The following is a 26583-nucleotide window of genomic DNA, read 5'->3' as shown; positions in this document are numbered from 1 at the left end:
CTAAGGCCTTCTCTAGCTGTTCTGAAACTGCCCAGCACTCTCTGCTGACGCCCAGGAAGTTGACCAGGTTGGAGGTGGAAGAGAATATCCACCTCCTCATTTCTACGTCAGTCCTGCTCCATAAACCTCTTTTTATTCTTGGCCTAACTCAAGAGGGCGGGCGGTTCCCCTCCAAGCCATCCTGCCACACATTTCCCTAAAGGTCCCCCACTGTTGTTCTGAGCAATCTCGAGTGCAAATAAAAGCCAGTAGCCTCTACCAGGTACACCATCTCACCACGCCAAAGGCTGGGCAACAGGCGCCCCCAAATTGTTTCATTCGTTCTTTCCAAACAGTATGTTTTCCGGATGCACAGGTATGTCTGCAACATCAACCTACTGAGTAGTCAGAACAAGGTCATGCCACGGTCATTTTGAATTGAATAAAAAGGAGACTGATTGATGGCTTACTTCCTGTAATTAGGTCCGAATCGGCATCCCTCTGAGTGGTTTTTCTCAGGCACTTCTGCGTCTTGGTTCTCAGTGAGTGGTTCTTACAGGCTGTCTGAAAGACAGAAAAATCCTTTGAAAATCTCATCGAACTGACTACCTTCTCCCTAGGAAATCATGTTATATTGGAGGGATTGGTGAAATGCAGTTTCCAAAGACCATGGGACCTTCTGGAGATGGGAATCCCCAGGGCAGGTGGCTAGCCAGACTATCTGAAATAGTGAACTCTGAGTTCAGTAAAAAACAACCCTGTCTTTTCAACATGTAAAGTGGAAAGACATCAAGGAAAGCAGCTTACATAAACTTCAGCCCTCCTTGTGTACACACACACACACACACACACGTACATGCACACACAGAGACACACATACATACACACATGTGTGCATGCATACATATAGACACACATACATGTACACATAGACACAGACATATATGCACACATGTGTGCACACACATACATGCACACACAGAGATACACATACACACATGTGTGCATGCACACAGACACACATACATGTACACAGACACACACATATATGCATACATGTGCACACACAGATACACATACATGCATAAACATGTGTGCATGCACACATATGCACATATACATACACAGACACACATACACACACACAGACTCACATACATACACACAGAGACAGACATACATACATACATACACACACACTATTCATTGGTATGTAATACGTCAAATATTTCAGGCAACATTATTACCAACATTTATGCAAAATTCTTAGAAATAAGGGAGAATTCTGCTGAGGAATGTGAGCCATTGTTGGGCTTTACAAAGTATATCTACTACAGACCCCGAGCTCCTGCCAGATATTTTTTTTAAGTGGAAGCAGGAGTTCTTTCCAGAGGCAGTGACATACGGTATTATCGCCTTGGCTCTTGCTTTAAGAATCCAGGTACACTCCATCTCCAGACATTTACACGCTATAAAAAATGATTGTTATCATCTTTTTTTCAAACAACCTTCCTTGTACAGTTAAAATGAGCTCAATTTCATTCAGCCAGCTTGCATCTAACTTAATACTATAAATCAAGAGAAAGAAGTGAGGTGCAATTATTCTTTAATCCTTAAAGAAGAAGAATGAAGAGACCAAATGCAAACCCCGTCTTTCGCAGATAAAATAGAGTTGTGTTATTTATGACCCCTGCAGCTGAGTCTTTCACTTAGACGTCGAGCAAACTGCGCCACGGAGGCTAAGTTCCCTTAAGCTTTTCTGGACAAATTCCCTGCATTCAACAGAATAAGTTCCAATGTTTAGTCACAAAAGAATCCCTCCAAAGCATTAAGATAATTACACAATTTTAACTTCTAAGTATATATGTATATATTTTTAAAATTAATAACAGTGCACTGCCTTCCTTAGAAGGAAATTTGAATTACAAAGACTCTCTGACTTTTCAAAATTCCTGAACCCAAAAGCCATTTTTCTTAAAAGCCCATGAGCCAAATAGCTTAGCTAAATATTTACCGCAGGATAACGTTTCTACCCTCTGAAAGCTTCTAACCACAGTTCAAACTCAAGTTCCTGACCGTTTTTTTTTTTTTTTAAACTTTGTTTCTCCCCATCAAACCAAAGCATGTTGGTTCTAGTACAGCTCATGAAAGAGCCTCCCTGGACAGTTCAAAGGAACCTCAAGCACGATGACTTCATATTCAAAAGAGTCTTCTCATGGTAACAGCATTTAAGTCTGTGAGTCACAAGGCTCAGTTGAGGTTTTGCTCCATCAGCTCTTCCAGACAGGTGAGCTAAGGGTTCCACTGTCTTCTACTGCAGTGAGGCAGTTTGTCTAAATATGGACAGACTTCACGAGAAGCTGAAATGGGGACGGTGACTACACCCAATTCCTCAGCATAAACTGAAAGAAAAAAAATTCATGAACCCCCCCCCAGTGTCATGTGTGTGTGTGTGTGTGTGTGTGTGTGTGTGTGAGAGAGAGAGAGAGAGAGTGTGTGTGTGTGTGTATGGTGTGTGTGGTATGCATGTGTACATATGTGAGTGTGTGTAAGTGTGTGTGAGAATATGTGAGTGTGCATGTGTATATGTGTGTCTGGTGTGTATGTGAGAGTAGGTGTGGTATGTGTGTATGGGTGTGTATGTGCATGTGTGTATGTGAGTGTATTTATGTGTGAGTGTGTTTGTGCATGTGTATGAGTGTATATGTGTATGTGTGTGTGATATGTGTGTGCATGTGTGTTCATGTGTGTATGTATGAGTGTGCATGTTGTATGTATGTGAGAGTGTGCATGTTGTATGTATGTGAGAGTATGCATGTTGTATGTATGTGAGAGTGTGCATGTGTATGTGTGTATATATATGTGTGAGAGTGTGTGTGGTATGTGTGTGCATGTATGTGCATGTTTGTATGTATGTGAAAGTGTGCATGTGTATGTGTATGTTAGTGTGTGTGGTGTGTGTGTATGTGTGTGTATATGCATGTGTACATTGTGAGTGTGTGTATGTGTGTGTGAGAGCATGTGAATGTGTGTGTGCATGAGAGTGAATGTGTGAGCATGTACACATGCTCAGGTGCACAGAAAAACTAGGGAACAGTGTCTGCCCATTACATTGCTCTGCACTCTTGCACTTCTTTTTAAAAGACAGGGTCTCTCACTGACCCTGAAGTTCTGACTCAGCTAGACTGGCTAGCCCCGAACCCCCAGGAATCCTCCTGTCTCTGCTTCCTTAGAAGTGGCATTACAGGCACACACTGCCCAGCTTTTTTAAAAAAAAACAAAAAACAAAAAAAACAATATATTTAAGGAGCCAAACTGAGGCCCTCATCCTCCTGTGGCAGGCACTTTACCTCCACTTTTCCAGCCCTGCAGATGTCCTTAATCAGTAGAACCATTAGGACCAATGGCCTACTTCCAAGATTGCCCACGAAGAAGGAGTGACACCATTTGTGACAGTGGTCTCTCATCAAATCCATTCCCCAGAGACAACGCACTCAACCAGAACAAGCAACCCTTTGAACAGAGTAGAAAAACAGGGGCCTCTGCACACAACCTTCTGGCTTACAGATTTCCACAGGACATCCATCCAGACCCTGGCCATATGCAGACTTCTGAGACAACAGTTCAAACACCAGTCTTGCTTGGACTTCAGGGTTTGAAGGAATGGCAGTAACAGCACTGTGGGGACCCCATCAAGGCCTCTTCTAGTTGTTAGTCCCTGTGTCCCCAGAGAAACACACACACACAGACACACACCCCAGAATTACACGCTAACATGAGATTACCCAAAAAACAAGACACCTTATTTTAATGTCATACCTGATACCTAAATTATGGTCCGATTGAGGACAGGTGGGTTAGATAGACAGCCAAGAGAGAGTCTATCGGTGTGGTTTTACAATGCGATCACTTGAAACATGGCAATGAGAGAAATGTGATGCTCCCTTCTCTCCTCACCCTCTTCTCTCTGTCCTTTACTTGGTGTATTTTACTTGAACCTGTTGGGCTCAGACTCCTCCTCAGCCTTCCCAAGTCTGAGAGCTGTTGACTCAGGTTTCCAGAACTGCTGATTATGATCGTACTTACTACAGGGCGTTTGCATCCCAGAGGAGTGTGATTGTTAATTTGTTGCTGTGCGTTTCTTAAGGAGTCAAAACAGCCAGAGAAAAGCTTGAACTACACACAGCAATAAAGGCTAGAAAAATGCTTCAACAACATGGGAAATGACTCACTGCTAAAGAGATGGAGGTTCAGGAAACCACTTTCCCCGTTCAAGTCGGGGCAAATATGTACAGATGAAACCAGCCCAAAAGAAGCTGAATCCCGTTTACATCAGAAGCCAGATTTCGACGGTCACCTTGGTTGAAATGTTCTTATAAGTAGTTCTCAATGTTTCCTCCCTTTCTCGGGTGGCTGAGATCAGTAATGACTTGCACGTGTAGGCACTTAGCTAGAACCTACCGCCACATTCTCTCCTACAACAGCATCAACACCCAAGTAAGGAGAAGGCGTCTTCCCCACAGGTTGACTATTTCTGTTCCAACTCCTCCCTGCAGAGTTTCACAGAAAAGGCGGTAGATGAGCATTTACGTAAAATGTAAGCATTTCCATAAGGAAGAACTCGGTGAATGCGGGTATTTTCAATTTCCTCGGAGCCAAGAACTCAAGAACACAGCACCTGGTGGGAATGACTGGCAAAAGAAGCAAGTTCCTATCTCCCCGCATGCCCCATTACACGGTCCCCTCTGCTAGGTTTCTGTTGCTGTGATAAAATGCCGACCAGAGCAACGGGGAGGAAAAGGCTGGTTTGGCTTACACTTCCATGTCAGGAGCTCAAGGAAGGAACCTGGAGGCAGAGACTGAAGCAGAGGCTGTAGAGGAATGTTGCTTACTGGCTTGCTTCCTCTGGCTCGGTTAGCTCCACCTCTTACACTGCTTAGGCCCGCCCACCTAGGGATGGCACTGCCCACAGGGGGCTGGGCCATCCTACACCAGTTAGCAATTAAGGAAATGCTCCACACGTACGCGTGGGGGCCAATCTATGGAGGCAATTTCTCAGCTGGGGTTCCTTCCCTCTTCCCAGGTGACTAGTGTATGATGTTGCTAAAAACTGACCAGTGCAGCCTTCTCAAAATACAGACATACAGACGTACAGTTTGCTTCTGGTCACAACACGGAGTTCCGTATTAAGCTGAAGCCTGAAGAAGGAGTACCTTGTACTCTGACTGTTAAAAAGTTGGATGGCGGTGGGTAGAAATCACAGTTAAATCCACTGATACTGAAAGCTTATGGTGTATATAGCTTAATGGCTCTGAGGCAGAATCCAACGTGTGCTTGTGTGTGTTAACATGTGTGGGGGTGCCCTGTTCTCGTGTTCACACAGGTATGGAGGTCGAACGTCAATGCCAGGGGTCCTCCTCAATCGTCTCCCCTTTAATTTATGAACCAGGGTCTCTCACTGAACCTGGTACTAACCTGGTCGGTCAAAGGCTTCCGGGAGCTGGCGGTCTCTTCTCCAATGCTAAGACTGTAGGCACATACCTTCCTGCTCAACGGTTAAATGGGTTCTGGGGAATTCAAAGTCTGGTCCTTACAGTTAAATGGCGGGTACTGAACCCACTGTGGTATTGCCCTCAGTCATCATTTTAAAAAGCAAACTGTCAGGACCTCTTCCACTCAATCCTGTGTGGTGCAGAATCACTTCTTAACTGAGTCCCGCTTTAGATGGGTTTCCCTGGAGTTCGAGCCTTGTGGAGTACAATTAGAGAACCTTCCTCCTAGGTCTAGACTGATAAATGCTACATTTGCCCTTAATCTCCAGAAAATAAGAATAGAATTAAAATTGTTATTAATTATTATTATTATTATTATTATTATAGTGACTTATTATTAAAACTCCTCCTCAATTACAAAGTCACCACTCTGATGTACAAAGATGCTACAGACGTAGCTTGGGTCTGCCCCTCCCCAGGCCCCAGAAAATTAAGTAAATTATACTCAGTAAGTTCAGAATCCTTCATAACTGTTTAAATTTTCCATTTATCATGATAAAAGAGCAATTAACTTGGGGTTCAATGATACTTATATATAATTATATCATAAGAATAATAAATGAAATACATAAATAACTCCAAGGTGAGACACAGGCTGAAATGATCAACCACCATTTCTTTTAAGTTTACATACCATAAAGAAAACGATAATGTTGCCTCAGCAAATGGGGTTCGAAAAAGACACCTAATGTAGAGAAGAAGTCTTAAGAACCTAGTTTTTCCACGTGTGTGTATGTGTGTGTGTGTGAGAGAGAGAGAGAGAGAGAGAGAGAGAGAGAGAGAGAGAGAGAGACGGAGAGAGAGAGAGAGGCAGGTGTGAGTCGTTCATGTGGCTGCAGGGAACTGAACTAGAGCCCTCTACAAAAGCAGCAAGCTCTCTTAACCTCTGAGCCCTCTCACCAGCCCTCAATAAGAAAAATAGTATTAAGTACTTATTGAAAGCTTTCGACATGATCAGTGAATTATGTAATGAATGAACCGAAAGAACTCGTGTAATTATTTTACATAATATTAGAACATAGACTATGGTGCATGAAGAGACTCCAACCTGCTCTTAAAAGCACATTGGTGTGTGCACACGTGTACTTACTTATTTTTTCCTGTGCTAGTGTTTGTACTGCATCTTAGCACATAATCTTCAGACAATGATTAGTTATAAATATTGATGAGAACAAGAATTCAGGGTATGAATGTGTTAAGTTTTCTGTCCAGTGAAAGTACAAAGTATGTGCGTCCTCAGACCATTCCCTCTCCATTTATCACATAAAAAAGAATTGAAACCATCCATCCATCCATCTATCCATCATCCCATTCATTCATTCATTCATTCATTCATTCATTCATTCATGAAACTCATGTTTATATATCATCTATATCATCTACTATTATATAAGGACGTTGCAGAGAACCAGTGCGGTGATCACGTGGGCTTGACTCTCCTTTTTATTAAGAAGGCTCTGGGGCTTGCCGAGATCCACTGTCTGGAGCACTCCAGCTTTATTCAAGAAGAAAGAGAGCTAGAGAAGCCATTGATTTTCTTTTGCTACTTGCTCTTTTGGACCTACTACCCAGTAACTCAGAGAAAGCAAAGACCCCGAGTCCCGAGGTGTCTGCCTGGGACCCGGGCTATGTGAATGAGCGGACGAAACACTGAATGTCCTGCTAACGTGAGCTGTGTAGACAAGAGCTTAGGAACTGAGTGAAGGGAGGAGGGAGGCTCATTTGGCCTTTGTGCCCTAGAGAAGCAGAGGCTCCTGGTGGCACCAATGGTAGAAAAGAAGATGGACAAACAGAGGGATTGATTATGAGGCTAGAATGATGGCTCACTGGTTAAAGACACTGGCTACTTGCCCAGAGGACCTGGGTTCAACCCCCAGTACCACACTGTGGCTCATAACTGTCTGTAACTCTGGTCCCCAGGGTGTCCGATGCCCTCTTCTGGTCTCTGTGAGCATTGTACATATATATAGTGCTCATGCATACATACATACATACATACATACATACATACATACATACACATACATACTTATAAGCGAGACACTCATATCTGGAACATACTTTTTAAAAAATTTAAGGGAGGTGTCTGGGAATTACATCAGCCAGTCCTGGCGACTGGAAGGAAATGCAGGATGTACAGGCAGAATCTGAGAAGGAGGGTAAAAAGCAGGCACTGCTTCTCTTTAAAACCCTCTGCCTGACTCTTATCCCTCCAAGGCACCACAAATGGTATCTCCTTCCACAGCTACCCATGTACATCAGAAAGCCAGGACATGTTAACAATACCCGTGAAGAAACCGCAGCTCTTCTTACACATAATATTTTATTGATTACTGGCATCGGTGATCATTTTTGCTCCTCAGATGTCAGCAAGGCACAGAAATTAATAATAACTTGGTCACGATTGTGAGTAATACGGCCTTTCCCAGAGACACAAGTGATGTCATAATCTTGAAACAGCCCAAGGACAAATGAACACACAGACGCAACCTCGAAACAAGGATGCTCTCCAGCTCTGGAGTAGCATGGAGACCCTTTCCCACCGTCTGGCTTTTCATTCATTTCAGTTCTTCTGAAAACAGTCCTAATGGCTAAGGATCCCACTCTAAAACTATATCCAGGTCTGTGGTGGTGCATACCTGTAATCCCAACACTTGGGAGGCTGAAGGAGGAGAACAGGAACGCTTAAGGACAGCCTGGGCTACACAGAGTGACCCTATCTCAACAACGACAACAACAACAATAATAATAACAATAAAAACAGTTCTTATAACAATAGTGCTGGGCATAATAATAATACTAACAATAACAATAACAAAACAGTTGTTATGGCAACAGTGCTGAGTATGATGGTACATGTCTAATCCCGGCACTTGGGAGGCAGAAGCAGACATCAGGAGTTCGATGCCATCCTTAGATACACGGGGAGTTCAAAGCCATCCTAGGCTACCTGAGACCCTGCCTGAGAAGACGACAATGACAACATTGATGACAATAATAATAACAACAGATATTTATTTTAAATCGGCACATAATAAATGTACCTGTTAGTGGTGCCCCTGTGGTAATTCCATATCGTAATTGCTAAGGATTCTCAGACCTCCACGTTTACTTCCAAAGCTGGTTAGAGCCAACACCCATGGAAGGTTCTTGGATCTCACTGATTCCACCACCCCACAGTCCTGAGAAACCCTGGGACAGAGCCTTCTACAAAATGATATCTACCTTCCAGACAACTGTGGATGGAGTTTTAATACCACCCACCCCGCCCCCTTACAAAGTACCTGCTCCCAAGAGTCTGCTATCAGCTGCAGCAGGCTCAAAGCCTGTGTCCTCTGCTTCGATTTTCTTTTCTTGTATTTATTCAGTTAGTTTGTAATGGCCTTTGTGTTTTCCCATTAATTCATTTATTCACCTTACACCCTGATCGCAGCTCCCTCCTCCCAATCCCTCTCTTACAGCCCCTTCCTCCCTTTCCCTCCCCTTCTTGTCTGAGAAGGATGAGGCCTCCCCTGAATACTAACTCACCGTGTACACCTCTGTCTTTTTTCCTCCTTACCCTCATTTCCCCAATGTATGCATTCAGAGCAGTTAAAGGGACCTTCTCTCAGAGCCTTCCTGCCGGCTTAACAGTGAGTGGGTAATGACCAGACTGAGGGGGCAGAGAGACTTGCATGGAGGATATTGCATTCAACACCAACTTTCTCTGAAATGCTTGCACCTCTAAGGTCAGCTTTGTGATTATATGCAGCCGGGACTCCGTACTATGTAAAAGCCAATGTTCTTTTTGCTCACGTTGGAAGTGTGACAGCCTAGCATCTATGTCCTCTCCACAACCAGGAAACCTCAATGAGGCAATAACTGAAGTGCCTTAAGCAGGGAGTGGTAGTGCAGCCATGTTTTGCAATCAAAGTACCACTTGGGGAGGCTGCCAGACTGAAGGGATCTTGCCAGCACTTGGTCCAAGAAGGTCTCAAAACCCACAGCTATGAGGCAGCACTTCAGGTGCTGCTAAATGAAAGGCCCTCGTCCCTTCAGTGATCTGTAGCATTAGGCATATTTCCTCTTCTGTATTCCAGCCTTTGAGGCTGAGCCATAGGGAAGCTAGGGGAGGGGAGAGGGAAGGAGGAGAAGGGGAAGGGGGAGGGGGAGGGGGACACAACACACAAGACTCTTTAAACACAAATCACGTAAGAGATGTGTCCAGCACACCATTAGCCCAGCGCATAGTAGGTTTTCCGCAGACATTGGTTACAACCCCCCTTCTCTTCAAATGAATTGAAAAAGAAAAACAAACAAACAAACAAACAAAACCAAATAATACAAAACAGCTAGGTGACCTGGAAACGGTAGCAACAGATAGATCAAAAAGAAACTTTCAAACGACTCGCTGGGATTTCCTTTGCACAATTAAAAATGAAATGTCTGAATAATAATGGAAACTCAGTACTGTTTGACTGCGATTTTTAAGAGATTCGTTTGTTTTATTTGTGTATAAATAAGCAATAAATAAAACATAAGTCCAGGTGCCCAAGAAGGCCAGAGGAAAGCACTGGAGAAGCTGGAGTTATAGGGAGTTTTGAGTTGCCTCGTGTGGGTGCCAGGAGCCAAACTCCAGTCTTCAACAAGAACAGAAAGTGCAGAGCCATCTCTCTCTCCAGCTCCCCTGGCTGCAGTTTAAGGGACAATAATGTAAATAGAAACTCCTTTGTAGAGATGTGTGATCACACAACTTTCTGAGGTTAGGAATTAGCCAATCAATACAAAACGTTTATTAAATATAAAATGATATAAGTAAAAAAAACTATTTTTTTTATTCTATAAAGCATAGTTAGGGACTGGGATATGGCTCAGTCAGGAGGGTGCATGTACCCAGAGCAGTGCCCTGCACTGAGGACTGCACGCACACCTAGGGCTTTAATCTAGTAAGAAAGTTTTCCTATTGCTGTGAACCTCAGTTCTTTTCCTCCCAGAGGCAGTCCACAGCCACACATATCTTCCCAGAGCTAATTTCACAAAGCTCAGAGAAGCTAAACATGACTCATTCAAGGTCAACTCCCAAGTCAGTGGAAAAGCCATAAATACAGCCTTCCCTCTGCTTGGGGTTTCTAGTATTCGGCCAGCCTACTAGGGAGAAGTTCTGAGTTTTGCTAGTTGGTTTCAGTGTTCCCTTGGGTATTTCAAAGCAGCCTGGGTTGACAAGCTAGACGTAAGAAGCTTTTAAATAAATTTTATTAACATTACACAATTTCACATTCCCGGACTTCTAACGTGTGCCAATTAGCTTTTAACATATGCATTTAAAATTCCCTTGAAGACACTGCATAATCGATTCAAAACTGCCCTCTTAATTTAAGCAAGGGGGCTTAGCCTGAATTGGACCAGATTTCTCCCCTTGCTAAATGGAAACACAAAGCAGGATAAAAAGAAAACTCTCCTTTTCAGAGCTGCCTCTCCTGCCCCAGACCCCATTCTTGGATAGGACCCACATACACTGTGCCAGGGGATATATGCACTGGGAGATAAACTGAAGGTGGAGCGGGGTGGGGGGCCAACATAGGAATCACTACGCTGTATTTAAATCAAGAACACTGGAAGTTGGAGAGATGGCTCCGCAGTTAAGAGGAGTTAAGTCTGCTGTTCTTCTAGAGGCCCCAAGTTTGATTCCCAGTACCTTCATGGTAACTAACCACCTCTTGTATCTCCAGTCTCCGGGGATCTGAAGCCCTCTACTGGTCGCCCCAGGTACTGCATTAAGTGGTACAAAAACACAGATGTCAAAACACCCGTAAATGTAAAATAAATGCTTTAAAAAACAAAAATGAAGTCACTGGAGTCCTTCAACACAACACAAGCATGTGTAGAAAAAGCAGATAACAAGCATTTTATATAAACCCAACTAAAGCAGCCAAGGGCTCAAGGCTCTGACAGCCATGGTGAAGGCAGCCTCCAGCCATGGAAACCTAATCCGAGGGAGTTGTTTGGGCTTTGCTTTCTGCCTGCTGCCACCACCCTCAAAGGCTACTTGATCAAACAAACGGTCATTTATTTCCCCGGCATCTCCGTATTCTGACAAACTTCATTTACCATTTGGCTGCGAGTGAATCATGGCGGCTGTTTCGCTCTCTCTCTTCTCTGCTCGTGTCTGCCCCCACCCCACCCACCCCGGCATTCTCTGTGGTCAAAGAATGTTTCAGTATTAGTGTTCAATACAGCAAATGTCAAGTAAACACCCGACACATTTCCTGAGCTATTTAAAACATCCCCAGCAATTATTTGCTCTAAAGTACTAAACTGTACATTTTCTTCACTGGTGCCAATCCCTACAGTAATAGCTGTCAGGAAGCAGTCCCTGGAATACTCACACTCACACAGCTTGGAAATCAGTGGCACTCGCAGGCTGCCTCTGCCAAGATTTTCCTACTTTCCATATTTTTATGGCGTACTTTTGAGACAATGGACAGGCGGCAACAAAGTGTCATCTGTAGGGTTTTTTTTTTTTCATATTTCAAGCTTAATAGACACATTGTCTCAACACATTTTTCTTTCCTCTCTAGGCTAGAAGATAAGAGGAAATAGACACATCGAATTCTCAGTGTGCTACAACTTATTACAGACCAAAACCATGACCGCTAAACACATGCAAGTTTGAAAGCTCAAACTTTGGGGCCGAGCACAGTGGCATACTCCATTAACCCCAGCACTGAGGAGCAGAGGTAGGCAGAGAACTCAGCAGAGAAGTCTGTGAGTTCAAGGCCATCCTGGCCTACATGGCAAATCCAAGCAAACGAACCAGGACTAGATCGTCAGAGCCTGTCTTTTAAAAAATGATATATTTGGTTCATAAATGTGTCCTCCGACAGCAGCTGATAAAAGACACACTATATTTATGCATAGAAATGCAGACAGCACCAGAAAATCGTAAGCCAATGCAAACATACATTTGTAAATGTGTACATAAAATGTCTTGTACACATACATATTTATATGCAGGAGACCTTATAAGCACTTGAATGTTCTGCTAGGATATCCTTCGTCATTCTCTCAAATCCATGACATATTCTGGGGCCAGGGTGGTGGCTTAGCAAGTAAAGACACTTCCCTCAAGCTTGAGTGCTTTAGTTCAACTCCTAGGACTCATATGGTATAAGGATAAAACTGACTCCTGAAAGTGTCCCCTGACTTCCAGACTTGTGGCATCCACATTGGCCTATTCTCCCCCTCTTCCTCTCCCTTTCCCTCTCTCACCCTCACACACACAATCTTAGAAATAAAATCTATTAGATATTTTTATAATGAGATGTGAGTAACAGAAGAGCAACATAGTTCTAAATTCTAAATGCCAAGCTATTAAGACAAGAGTTATTTTAAAAATTGAAATAAACAAATGAAAAGATCTCTTTTTCTATAATAGCTTAGAGTATTATTCAAATATTGTCTGAAGCAAATGGAAGAACTCTGTTATTCTTGCCATGGTCAGAATCTATTTCAGTTTACATATGTGTACACACACACACACACACACACACACACACACACACACACATACACACACCGCTACTTGCTGAATGACTGCATTGAAATGTTAAGAGACAACAAAGCCATGTTATCTTAACGCGTCCCATTCAAGGGTTTTTTGATTGTGCTGTGCAGTGCCCTTACACTGCTTATGAAAAATACATCGCTATTTTAAGTCACACTATTAAAAAGCACATCTATAGAGCTAATGTTGGCGAATTATAACCTGACAAGCCTGTGAGAATGCTGTCAGCACAGCCTACTTAAATAACACATCTCACTTGGCCCCTTTGGCTTCAGGCTTCTCAGCTGCACACCTTACATGGATGTGGACACAGCCTTTCAGACAAGTGTAAGAATCTGTGGCCTGGACCAGAATCCCCAGCAATGGTCACTGCACTTGGCCTGAATATATGACACTGGGGCATTCTCCTTGACTTTCTAAAGCAGAGTTAACACTGTTCTTTTTGTGTTAGATAATTGTGCAGGAGAGGAGGAAAATGCAGAGAGAGTCTGGCAGAACGCAGAGAAGACAGAAGGGTGAAAATGGCCAATAAGGCTGTGCTTTTGTGTAATATATATTATATATTATTATTAACAATTTAAACAATGTATATCAAACAACGCATATCAAACAAAAATTTTATTTTGCAATATATAAAATACATTATATATTATATTGCAATATATTACAGAAAAATAATATATTTCTATAATGGCTACGTACCCATCTCACTCCACCCCCAGTGCTGGAAATTCATCCCTGGGCCCTGTGCACACTAAACAGTCTTCCCTTGAGCTACAGTTCTAGCCTGTTGTAGTGCTTTAAAAGGAAAGGTGTCAACAATCAGAGAGTGCCACACAGGAGCATCGACTTGGTGGTAATTTAAGACTTCTGGCTAGAGAGTCAAAACGAGTGCTTACTGAGTGAAAGGACTTGTATAAAGGCCTTTCTGTATGTGCAATATTTAGTCTAAAAAAAAAAAAAGGAAAAAAAAGCTTGCAAGTGCTTCCCTGTCAGCGATGCTAAGAGACACACCATTCGCTACCAGCCTGGGGGGCTGAGGTTGGGTTGGTGTGAGCTGAACTCCTGTTACTTCCCAAGCCCATGATGGCCTTGGGCAATCTACTAACCCAGTGACCTTATCTGAAAGTGGTGATAATGAGGAGTGTGTATAGGTTTACCTTGAGGATTAAGTGATTAGTAGGGTGACTAACTCCTCCTAAATCCCTTGGCATGCTGGCTGACATTATTAGAAACAAACAACAAAAAAAGCAAAAACAAAACCAAACCACCAACAACAACAACAAGAAAGAAAAGCAACAGGCTCTCTGCCCTGGGGCCTGGCTTGAACATACATACTTCTACACTTCTCCCCGTGTTTTCAATTCCAGATCCATAAAGCAAATATTTATTAGCAATGGTTTCTTCAGTGAAAATTATCAAAATCAAGTTCTGCTCTTTCAAGTGTAATTCTAGATATACATCTGAAGAATAAGTCACATGACCATAAGAGAGTTCACAACTTCATAATAAATGGGTGAGAAAAGCAAGCCAGTGCCCCGTTGCATGGTCAGGGGGTCTCCTTAGCATTTACATCAGTGGGCTTGTCTAAGAGAACAGCATTATGTCATAGGACGTAATATAAGCCTAACTTAAAGTATGAAGAGAATTACTAAACAAGACTCGGTGGGGGCACAGCTACAATCCCAGCGTGTGGGAAACTGAGGCAGGACTATCAACGTGAGTGTGAAGCCAGCCAGGACTAACAAGCAAACCTGTGTCTCAAAATCAAAATCAAACAAAATAAAACCTTCTATTGTCGTATCTATTCAGAGTTTACGGAAATACCTTGACGTCTAATGTCACACACCTGGACAAAGGGTGATAAATTGAAATGCTCACTTATCTTTTTGTGGTAGTTTGAAAGAGAAGTGCCCCTATAGACCACTTGGTTCCTTATCAGTGATGCTGCCTTGAGAGAGCAGCAGCACATGGAACATTTAGGAGGCAGAGCCTCTCTGAGAAAGTGCATCACTGAGGGGGAAGGCTTTGAGGGTTCGTAGGCTCCGCCCACTTCCTGCTTCCTCTCTCTGCTTCTTGTGTGTGAAAGGAAATGAGATCATCCAGCATCCTGCGCCCTGTCAGGCCCTCCCTACCACTGTGGATCCTATCCTTTCGGAATTGTAAGCTAAATTAAACTTCTCTTCCTTAAGTTGCTTTGGTCCTAGGCCTTTTTGATTGATTGATGAGTGATTGATTTTTGTTTTATTTTGCTTTTATCACAGCTATGAAAAAAAAGAAAACAACTAACACGTTCTTGTTAAAAGCTGTCCCTTAAGTAGCTCAGAAAAAGAAATTAAAGATTGATTTGTTTGCAACTACAAGTCACACGTACTCAACATTACCATTCTCACCCAACAAGGGACTCAGAAGAATTCCGAGGAGTTATACAATAAAGTCAAATGTCAATAAAGTTGAACAAAGAGATGCTTGAAAGCTCTTCTGAGTTGAAATATCATGGATGAAAAACTACCTAAATAATCACAGTTAACATGGACACTTCAGCCTCGAGATTTCCCTGCTCTGTCAATCAAACAAACACAAAGCCTGTGACCAAGCAACTCAAGGAAGAAAAGTTTAATTTAGCTTACAGTTCCACAAGGAGCTGCAAACAAACCGATCCGAGCTATTCCTTGGTGATTAATTTCAATTACTATGAACAAGTTCAAGCCACAGCTCTTAATTTTTAATGTTTAGTCTATTAACTCGTAATACCAATAACATGAGAAAATACATATCTGTTTTTCTCAGATCCAGAGATGCAAGCATAAGGCTTTTATTTTCTGTACTAATCGCTAATCTCTAGGTTTGAGACTTAGCCCAGTGGTAGACTGCTTGCCTGGTATCACTGAGCCCCAGCACCATCAAATAAATACTGCTTGCCTGGTATCACTGAGCCCCAGCACCATCAAATAAATAAACACATAAATCTTAATCTCCCTTCCTTTTGCTTGTGGAGCATTAATTATTAGCTTAATACAACTGTTCTGGGAAAAAGAAATCAACCTTAAAACAAGACTTCTCCAGGGATACAAAGAAATCACTCCAACACTAACAAACAAAAATACCACAAGGCAATGATATTTATATCATATATTAATTTAAAGCTTATGACCTACTAAATATTTTAAAGTAATTCTCTAAGTATGGAACTGGCCAAATGCAATGCTGAATACAGATTAAACCCCCCCAAAAAGTCCAAGTTGAAGGATTAGGCTCCCTGAACCAGCTCCTTAGATGTCTACACTGAGGCCGCGCTGCATTTCAGTCTGACATATATCCCACGCACAAATCCCATTCCCAGAGACCAGGAACTCCTAATCTACCGCCGTCTAAATTGAAAGAGCTCACCAGTATTTCGTGCCAATCACTACAGCTCCAAAACACCCATTAGCGAAGGAAACCTGTGAGTGGAAAAATCCAAAGACATAAAGATTTCGAAGTCCCCAAAACTGTCAGTGAAAGAGAAAAGCAGGGACGAGACCACTGTCCTTCCATAGAAAGGGCTGGACCAAGTGAAATGCTGGCCATGCAAGTGTCAGCACCGGAGTTTGGTCCCTGGAACCCCACGTTAAAAAAAAAAAAATCAAAGAGGAAAAAAATGGTGGGTATTATGGTGCGTGCTTGTAATCTAAGGAGCTTGAGGCCCTGTCTCAAAACCAAGAAAAAAATAAAAATTTAATTAATTAGTTAATTAATTAAAAACAGTAAATCTAGGTGTATCTGTCTCATGCCTATAACTCCAGCACTCAAGAGGTAGGGGGAGAAGACTTGCCAACAGTTTGAGGCCAGCCTGGACTACATGTTGAGATTCTATTTCAAAATGCTTGATTTGTTTCCTTTCACGCACGCACGCACGCACGCACGCACGCACGCACGCACGCACACACATACTCCATTAGCTGACAGTCTAAGAGCATTCAGGGAAAGGAATTACACAGACACCCCTGCACCACAGAGATCCAACGTGATGTTATTTAAATATCACGAGCTATTTCCCTAACCACGCACAGATGTGCTGTTGCCAACTGCCCAGTTCAGAAACTTCATTCTATTTTTAATTATTTGGTTCAGAGGACCCGTTTGTGATTAACTCCTGTGTTGGATGGCTAAGCAGGTCAAGTTCCTGACCCACAGCGAAGAACACACAGAGAAGCTTAATCATTTTTTAAATAGCGAGCATCATATTGTAAACCACGTGTAGGGACAACTGATTTCTTAAGGAGCTGCTCCTAGCAGCGGTTCAAAGCTCAGGAGTGTATCAGGAGGACGGAGAACTCTAAGTGTGCCTGTGGAAGCAACAGCAAAATGAACTAATGAGTGACAAATGGACTTTCCTCCGTGGAGATAGTGGAACGAGGGAGAGATGGGTGGTGTCGTGAGGACCCGTGTGACGCTTTCCCTTGGACAGGGAGCACCGAACAGGATGCCTACAGCTCACACCTACAAAACGGACTCCGAGGCGACAGAAGCTGAACCGGAAGTGCAGACTTTCGCACTCCGCGCCGCAGGAAATCCTGGGGCAGAATTATAGAGAAGCCATGGTCTAGCGCTAAGACAGCAGAGCTAGCGAAGGTAGAAAGAAAGAGCAAATCGAACCTCTGTATTCCAACGGGAATTAATTTTAAATAATGTTTATATTTATTAGACGTGTGAGCACAGGATGAGGTCACGTGCCACCACGTCCGTGTGAAGGTCAGAGGACAGCTTGTGGAGTCGGTTCCGTCCTTCCGCTTTTACGTGGATCCCAGGAACCTAACTGGACGCCAGGCCTGAGTAGAAGCAGCGCTAGCCACGGAGCCATCTTGCCAGCTCTGGATAGGACTTTCTGTATTGTGCTCGCTTCCTGCCTCAGCCTCCCAAGTGCTGGGACTCTAAGCATGAACCGCCAACCACACTTGGCAAATTTGTCCTTTTGGTTTTTAAAGTTTCTGTACGCAGGGGTGTGGTGGTTCCCACCTAGAAGCGATGGCTGGAGGATCGCCAGTTCCAGGCTGGCCTGGATTTTGTGAGGCCAAGTCTCAAAGCAACATCAAAGTCATGGAGGAGTAATTAATGAGGAGAAGATTTTATTTTCAAAATGAAAGTCCACAAACTGAAGGGTAAAGTAACACAAGGCAAAGAATGGAAATTAAACCTAAGACGTACAATCAAGAGTCTAGGAGTTAGAATGAAGAGAAAAACCTAGCTCAGGTGATTGCTAAGGGGCTTGGTCAGCAGCCCTAAATGTTTTTAAACTCTTCTTTAAATGCTCAGCCTCCCTGAGAAGCCTGAGTCTCAAGATCCACAGACCACAGGGTGCTGAGAGCTTTCAGGGCGGTAGTGGGTAATGAGAGCATTTACACTTCCATTGCGTCCCAGGCCAATGCCAGAGGATCTGGGCTTTCGAAACCCAACGCAGAACAACACACCATCTGCTCCTAGGGTGCAGAGTGGAGGTCCGCTCAGAACTTGAACTTCAGAACGCCCTCACTTCACAAGTGCAGCCCCGTTGGCCACAAGCACTGTCTCCAAACCCTCTGTGGGATCTGTCAACATGGAAAAGTCACATTTGTGGGTAACTATGAAACTTCCACTATTGGAAACAATTCCCGGTGCCATGATGAGGGAAAAAGTAATCTGCTGCGGCGAAACCAAGATAAAGATGACTTCTATGATTACACACATACATGAATATATATTCATATTCGTTCCCTATTATGCAAATAGGTGAAGCCCGAATAAAGATGTGTGCTGGCAGGAGATTGGAATTCTGTTTTAAAAAAAAGACTTCTACACTGCAGAGGGAAAAGCACATTCACAATTGAATCGTAACTGCAAATGGTTTCATCGCACCAACCCATAACCATTGCCGTGGGCTCCGGCTGAGGCTTAGAAGTATTTGTGTGTCACTCTGGAAATGTTTCTATCTGCTGTCGCAGAAGCCACTGCGATGTGATTTGACCCGTGTCTTTGTTCATAAAACAATCCTCTCGGATATGTAAACAGGGATTTGATTTTTTTTTTCTTCTTTAAGTCAAAGGAAGCCAAAAACATGGTTGTCAGAACAAGCGCCTCTTTTCTGTGGGATCCTCTAGTTAAATGAAAGCCATTCAAGCTCTATGAACGCTGTCTCCATTCTCAACACTCAGCAGATTTATATTTCAGAAGGTTTTGACCGAGAACAAAATGTAACTAAAATATCTCCACCATTCCTTTTTCCTACAGAACATTCCATGGGCTGAACTCCCAACAAGGGGCATGGGGCTGTCAGCTTCTGTCTGTACTTCTCCAGTCTAGCCTGTCGCTGCTGCAGATTTCCAGTTTTGACCCTTTCCTGCCAAGACAAAAATAGACACCTTTTGGATATGTTGCGACTTGTCATTAAGAGAAATGAAACCTATTGCTTTTATTCTGTTCTGCCTCTAAGCATCCATGGCTTTAAGAGGAAATAAAGCCTGCTGTTTAATTCGGCAATGGGACAGTTTTAAAATACATATATGCTTATGTAAACAACAGAAATCCAGAGAGAGAATTCTTCCAACAGTCCACACATGTCTATGCAAAACCAATCACTGGTGTTTTTGAAAGCTCAACTTGTGGTGAGAGACAGGCCAGAACCAGCACGAACAAGTCTGTGCAAGACAAATTTATCCTCGGCTCCAGGTTATGCTGCTGGGCACGTGCCAACATCAAAAGAATGGTTGTGCGCACTGTGTCCAGCAAAGGAATGGGTAGTGTTGGCAGAAATGGTCCCCAGGAGCTCAAGAGAGACTTAAAGCCCTAGGCGAGGCCGAGGGAAGCAATGTGACTGGAGCTGTGTCTGGCCATCAGTGACTAAGCCTAGCTCAAAATGAGTGGGAGATCAACCCCAGACAATGGGATGGTTAACACATTGGCTGACAGGGATGATGTCCAAGAGGAGGTGTCTGAAGCTGGATGTCATCCATTAGGGTGGCCCAGAATAAAGATGGTGACCCATTATGCTTCCTGGAGAGTTCAAGGAAGACACCAAGGCCCTATGACTCCCAAAGAAGAACTTGGGGGTGGGGTGGGGCAACAAGTGACGACCTCCAGCATTTTCTGGAACCTGTTAGAAACATTCTTAGCTACTCTGTCACCAAGAGAAGCTCCCCAGCCAAGACAGATCTCCTTGACTTCTGTAGGGGACAGAAAACTGTAGAAAGACAATGGGGGGGGTGGGCAAACAGAAATGATTTGAATTTGGAGAATGCTGCACTTAGCAGCATGGTAGCCTGTCACCAGATGACCTCTAAAAAGACAGGAATAATTGAATTTTGAGTATGACGCATGCTCCAGGGTTACTGAGACGGATAGTGGCAGCGATTAACCACGGAATGTTGTCAATACATAATCATCACAGAAGCAATTTGTGTTTCCCGAAGAGTCGCCTTGCGCCAGCAAGCACCAGATAGATCCACGGGCAGCTGGACACCCTTCTGCTAACCTCTCCTGTAAGGACCGAAAGAAACACAGTAGGAGACTACAGACAGGAAGTTGACCCGACTCTGTGTTCCCCACCTACCGAGGAAGGGACTTCTCAGACTTCAGAATTCCAAATACAAGATCAATTTGACTTCCTGGTGTTTCTAACCTTGCTGACATTAAAGGAGAAACAGCTCAGGCATAAAAGCAACAGCGGTTGGAAAAGGAGATTCTTCCTCCCACCCCCTTGGTCCATCGAGTAGAGTATTGGGCAGTCCCAACACATCTAACATCCAAATGAACAAAGGAATATTCCAGGGCTGGAGAGAAAGCCAGTGGTTTAAAATGCTTGCTACTCTTGCAGAAGACTGGAGTTTGATTCCCAACACCCAGGTTAAGGAGCTCACAGCCATCTGCAACCCCGGGTCTATGGAATTCAACATCTTCTCACCTCTGCAGGCACCTGAAGATAGGGCAGAGTAAGGTTCCCTGTGGTTTTGTGCAGTGGGTTCTTGGTTCTTAGAGCCCGTCTCCCTCTGACATGGGGTCTGGTGTACAGCCTGTCACCCCAAACCCCAGAAATGGATGCCATAGACCAGGCAGAGGTGTCTTCATCAATCACAACGTACATCTAGACAAAGTGGCACACAAGACAGAGAAGGTGCCTGAGCCACCCAGTGGAAGAGGCCCAGACTCCACCTTCACATAATTCTTCTGCCCCCTCAGTCTCATTCCTGATGAGACTTGTTTATATACACAAAGGACTGCTTCATTGTCCCCAGCTCTGGCTCCGGGCTCACAATTCCACAAGAATTGAGACAGTGGTGTCTCCTTTTACAACCACTGTACTTTAATGCCTGAGTTGTCTCTCCTTTAATGGGTTTCGTCCAAACCTGAGCAACCTGACCCAGAACTGTGGACGTTCTTCCCCTCCAGATAAACATAAGCCCCAGTGTTCATCTGAGTTGGCAAATGGAGTCCTCAGAGCTCGTAAGGAAGACTAACCAAGACTAGGGAACTGATGTTAAGACACCTGAACCTCACTGACGTCCGCTCACTCCCACAACAGGGCAGCTGTGCCTTCACGAATCGTTAGGAAGCAGAACGAAGCAGGAATTCCTTTTCAGCACAAAGACAGTTTCAGACATTCAAAAGGTTCCTTTTCTGGGTTGAACGCGTAGTTGACTCAAAACTGAGCGAACCCAGCGTTCTATTGGGAGGAGCTTTCATTCCAGAATATTCCCCCCACTGAGCCCTCCTTTATCCACCCTTTCTCTTTAGCGTAGTCTTTTGGAAAATTCTTAACTATTTTTGTCAACCACTGTCATGATCCCCAATGCTACTGTCACAGACGTCATCATCTGTGCCCGTGCATACAGTGGGCAAACAGAAGCCAGATGTTGTGCATTGGGGCAGGCAGCAAGAAAGACCCTCTTACCTCTGAGCTGGGGCAGAGTTTTTAAAATGCTACAAAAGGGTTGGGTGTGGTGGCTCACACTCATAATCTGAGTGTCTGTGAGGCTGAGGCAGGATTGCCACATGTTCAAAAACCAACCTCGTCTACAAAGTGAGTTCAAGGCCAGGCAGAGCCACACAGTTCATACAAACAAGAGCTACAGAGGGAGAAGGAGGGGCTGAGAGTTCACGTAGTCTCCAGCTAGCCCAGCCCAGGGGCTCCCACAGGAAGGGACAGGAAGCTGAAATATTAAGAACAAGAGAAAATTAGCCAGGCAGGAGCAAAGAGGCGCTGGTCCTAAAGAAGGGGGTACAATAAGTGTGCACACAAAACAATACTCAGAGAAAAGCACCAAATGACTGAGACAGGCCTACATGACTGACCCAGCTAGAGGGATAAGGGACATCCCAAAGCCAGGGACCAGAGCTGAGATGCTGAATGTCATCCCGCAGCTAAGAGAACCCAGAGCAGGAGGCGGGGAGGGCACTCACTACAAAGGTGTAAGCAGATTTCTAATATTCAGAAGTGTTTTCTCAGACTTCAGAGAGCAGAATGGGATGGACTAGAAGGATAGACAGCACGCACCACTCGGTCAGACATGTTGGCACACAGAAGCCTGAAACCCGAGCATTGGAGAAGTTGAAAATGGAAGGGCACTGACAGCTAAAGGTTGGCAGCCAGGAGTATACAGAAGGAGCCTGTTTTAAAAAAACAAATAAAATAAAATAAAAAAACCAACCACATAAGTGAGGAGGAAAGCACTAGTCTGTAGGCCATTCATTATTTCCACATATACATTTGACCCTCTGTATCCGCCGACATACTCAAGATCTACCCAAGCTCTCAAACAACAGAAAGAAAAATACCTCATGTCTGTACAGAAAGCCTGTCCAGTAGACACATTACCCGTAGAGGCATCCCGGCCTGGCTGAGCCATAAGCCCAAATTCAGATCATCTAACTTACTTTCCCCTTGATTTTGATACTGAGGAAACCACTGCCGACCTTTTCACCTAGAGAGCCATCTACAAGGGACAGCTATGCCCTAGAGAGGCAGAGGAGCTCCTCCACGTCTCCAGTTCCAATACGCATGAAAGTCAACTCAAGTGGTCTCTCCTTCAGCCTGACGGGGAGCTGGACCCAACCGTGCGCAGGTCAAGTCTCCAATCAACCAACACTGTGGACAACTGTTAGACAACATTCCCACCTCATCCCTTGAGGCCCAAGTGAAGGAGGAGGCCGGACATACTTCCACCCACATTCCCAAGACAGGAAGCTCACAGGTCAACCACAGAGAGCAGGGAGACCCAGTGTGGAGGAGAAGAAATGTGGCAGCCAGGATGGTGGCCTGGGGGGAGGAAGAGGCAAGATGGACAAGCAGGTGTGAGGAGAAGTAAGAGGTAAGGGGAGGGGAAGGGACATACAGGGCATTGGGGCTTTAACAAACAAACCATTCCCAAGAGAAGCAGTAATGAGAGAGAGAAAGGGGGAGAGGGAGATGGGAAGGAGCCAGAAAGAGGGGGGGGAGAAGGGGGAGGGAGAGAGGGAGAGAGGGAGAGAGGGAGAGAGGGAGAGAGGGAGAGAGGGAGAGAGAGAGGGAGGGAGAGAGGGAGAGAGGGAGAGAGGGAGAGAGGGAGAGAGAGAGGGAGGGAGAGAGGGAGAGAGGGAGAGAGGGAGAGAGGGAGAGAGGGAGAGAGGGAGAGAGGGAGAGAGGGAGAGAGGGAGAGAGGGAGAGAGGGAGAGAGGGAGAGAGAGAGGATATATATATCTTCCCTGGGAGAGCCAGATTGCTGACTGGCCTGAACAGTGCCCCAGGGGCCCCTTCTGTCTTGTCTTCCTTCCAAGCAGGTCCTCTACAGAAACTATCGAAATGAACATCCCACCACATTTAAAACCTTGAACCTTCCATGTAACAGAAACGATTGGTTGGGGCTGGAGGGATGGCTCAGTGGTTAGGACTGTTCAGGGCTCTAAGAAAGAACCCAAGTTCAGTTCCCAGCACCCAGGTCAGGTAACAGAACCACCTACAGGTAACTCGAGCTCCAGAGGCTGCCAAGATCTCTTCACAGAGCTGCCTGAACTCACGCTCACACACCCATACCCAGACACATGCATAATCACTTTTTGAATAAACATGGAAGAACATCTCCCCTGAAATAAAAAATCAGGGTGTGTGATAGATAAAGCAGATATGACTTTTTTTTGTTGTTGTTGTTTTGTTTGGCTTTTATTTATTTTTCCCTTTATTGGATATTTTCCACTTATATTTTAAATGTTATCCCCTTTCCTGGTTTCCCCTCCAGAAATCCGCTCTCCCATGCCCCCTCCCCCTGCTTCTATGAGGGTGCTCCTTCACCCACCCACCCACCCACTCGGTCCCACCTCCCCACTCTGACATTCCCCCACATTGGGGCATCAAGCCTTCATAGGACCAAGGGCCTCTCCTCCCATTGATGCCAGACAAGGCCATCCTCTGCTACATATGGGGATGGAGCCATGGATACCCCCATGTGTACTCTTTGGTTGGTGGTTTAGTCCCTGGGAGCTCTGGGGGGGTCTGGTTAGCTGATATTGTTGTTCTTCCTATGGAGTTGCAAACCCCTTCAGCTCCTTCAGTCATTTCTCTAACTCCTCCAACAGGGGCCCTGTTCTCAGCCCAATGGTTGGTTGAGAGCATTTGCCTCTGTATTGGTCATGCTCTGGCAGAGCCTCTCAGGAGACAGCTATGTCAGGCTCCTGTCAGCATGCACTTCTTGGCATCCACAATAGTGTCTGGGTTTGGTGGCTGTATGTATATGGGATGGATCCCCAAGTGGGGCAGTCTCTAGATGGCCTTTCCTTCAGTCTGTGTGCAAATTTTGTTTCTGTATTTCCTCCTGTGAGTATTTTGTTCCTTTCTAAGAAGGACTGAAACATCCACACTTTGGTCTTCCTTCTTCTTGAGCTTCTTGTGATTTGTGAATTGTATCTTGGGTATTCTGAGATTTTGGGCTAATATCAGCGTATCAGTGAGTGCATACCATGTGTGTTCTTTCGTGACTGGGTTACCTCACTCAGGATGATATTTTCAAGTCCCATTCATTTGCCTAAGAATTTCATGAAGTCATTGTTTTTGATAGCTGAGTAGTACTCCATTGTGTAAATGTACCACATTTTCTGTATCCATTCCTCTGTTGAAGAACATCTGGGTTGTTTCCAGCTTCTGGCTATCATAAATAAAACTGCTATGAACTTTTCAAAACACAGTGCTATCTAGAACACAGGAAGGACTTGTCTTCACAGACTAGCACACACAGAGTCTCTCTGCTAACTGTTTGAAGGACAATTAGTAAGTAAACACAGAGATGTGCTATATGGAGTGGGATCAAAGCAATGCTAATCTGAAAACCCAGGGGCCAGTTGAGCTCGCCAAAGAAATAAGATGATGCCTCTCACCCCAAATCAGGTTGAAGCAAGACATAGTTCTCCATCAGCAGCAGCAACATACATCAGAGGAGGCCTTTCTGGAAAGGATTCAGGACGAATCCCTTCTTGCTCAGCAATCAGCACCCAGATCTGTACCCTGAGTGAAAACTACCTCTGCCAGCAAAGGTAGCTGTCCTAGCTTCATCCTGAGAAACAACAGAAACAGGCCAAGCATCCCCATGATATGCGATTTCACATGTAAGTATTTGCTAGACTGTACATAGTCTAGGAGATGACAACGTTATAGTCCAGGCAGCAAATGAAACTGTACCATAAATGGGGAAAACCAAACTTAAAGGAACAAGATGAAGGGGAAGATGAAGAAGAGGAAGAGGAGGAGGAGGTGGTGGAGGAGGAGGAGGAGGTGGAGGAGGAGGAGGAAGAGAAAGAGGTATATCTTAATTTTTCAAAACCTAGAAAACATGGAATGGTAAAGATGATTGCTGGCCAGCCTTATGATCTGCATTTGATCCCTAGAACCCACAAGGGGAAAAGAGAAAGCCTTCTCCTGTGAGTTGTACACACACACACACACACACACACACACACACACACACACACACACACGCACGCACGGACGCACGCACACAGGAAGCTATTGCAGTATGAAACGAATATAGATGTGGTGATAAATGATTGTCGGTGCCACTTATGACTTTCTCTCTAAATAATGGCATAATAATTGCTAAAATATAAACTCTAATTAAATACCAAACCTAACAAAGTCAAACAACAGCAAATGATGTCTGACAGAAGCCAAGGTCTTAGGGGAGGTGAGGGGAAGAATTGTAATAAAATCACCGGAACTCGGTGGGGGAGGGAGATGGCCCAGGCGGTAAGACGCCTGATGGGCAAGTGTGGGGACTGGAGTTTGGGTCTTCATCGCCCACATTAAAAAACAAACAAACAAACAAACAAAGAAATAAAACTGGACACTATGGTGTTAAGTCTAGAGCTGAGTGGGAGGTGGGGTGGCTGACACAGGAGGATCCCTGAAGGTTGTTGGCCAGCCAGTCTAGCTAATAGGTGAGAGACTCTGGCACCCAAATTAAGATGGGAAGCAAGACAAAAAGACACCCAATGTTGACCCTTTGGGCTCCACGCACACACAAAATCACAGAATTC

General features: G+C 44.4%; 1 protein-coding gene across 17 annotated transcripts in view; it reads right to left on the bottom strand.

The window, feature by feature from the left end:
- Positions 1-26583, bottom strand: part of Atxn1 (ataxin 1) — a 411355-nt gene that overhangs the window by 368310 nt on the left and 16462 nt on the right. For 16 of the 17 annotated variants that reach the window (XM_039095353.2, XM_039095354.2, XM_039095351.2 and 13 more), the window contains one exon: positions 450-543. The exons of the other annotated variant lie outside the window; for it this stretch is intronic. The gene's annotated coding sequence lies outside the window, so the exon portion shown is untranslated. The remainder of the gene's footprint in view (positions 1-449; positions 544-26583) is intronic. 17 annotated transcript variants of the gene reach the window in all.

The sequence above is a fragment of the Rattus norvegicus genome, chromosome 17 (assembly GCF_036323735.1).
Source record: "Rattus norvegicus strain BN/NHsdMcwi chromosome 17, GRCr8, whole genome shotgun sequence".
NCBI lineage: Eukaryota > Metazoa > Chordata > Mammalia > Rodentia > Muridae > Rattus > Rattus norvegicus.
Note: the sequence above shows the minus strand (reverse complement) of the source record. Positions and strands in the feature narration are given on the sequence as shown.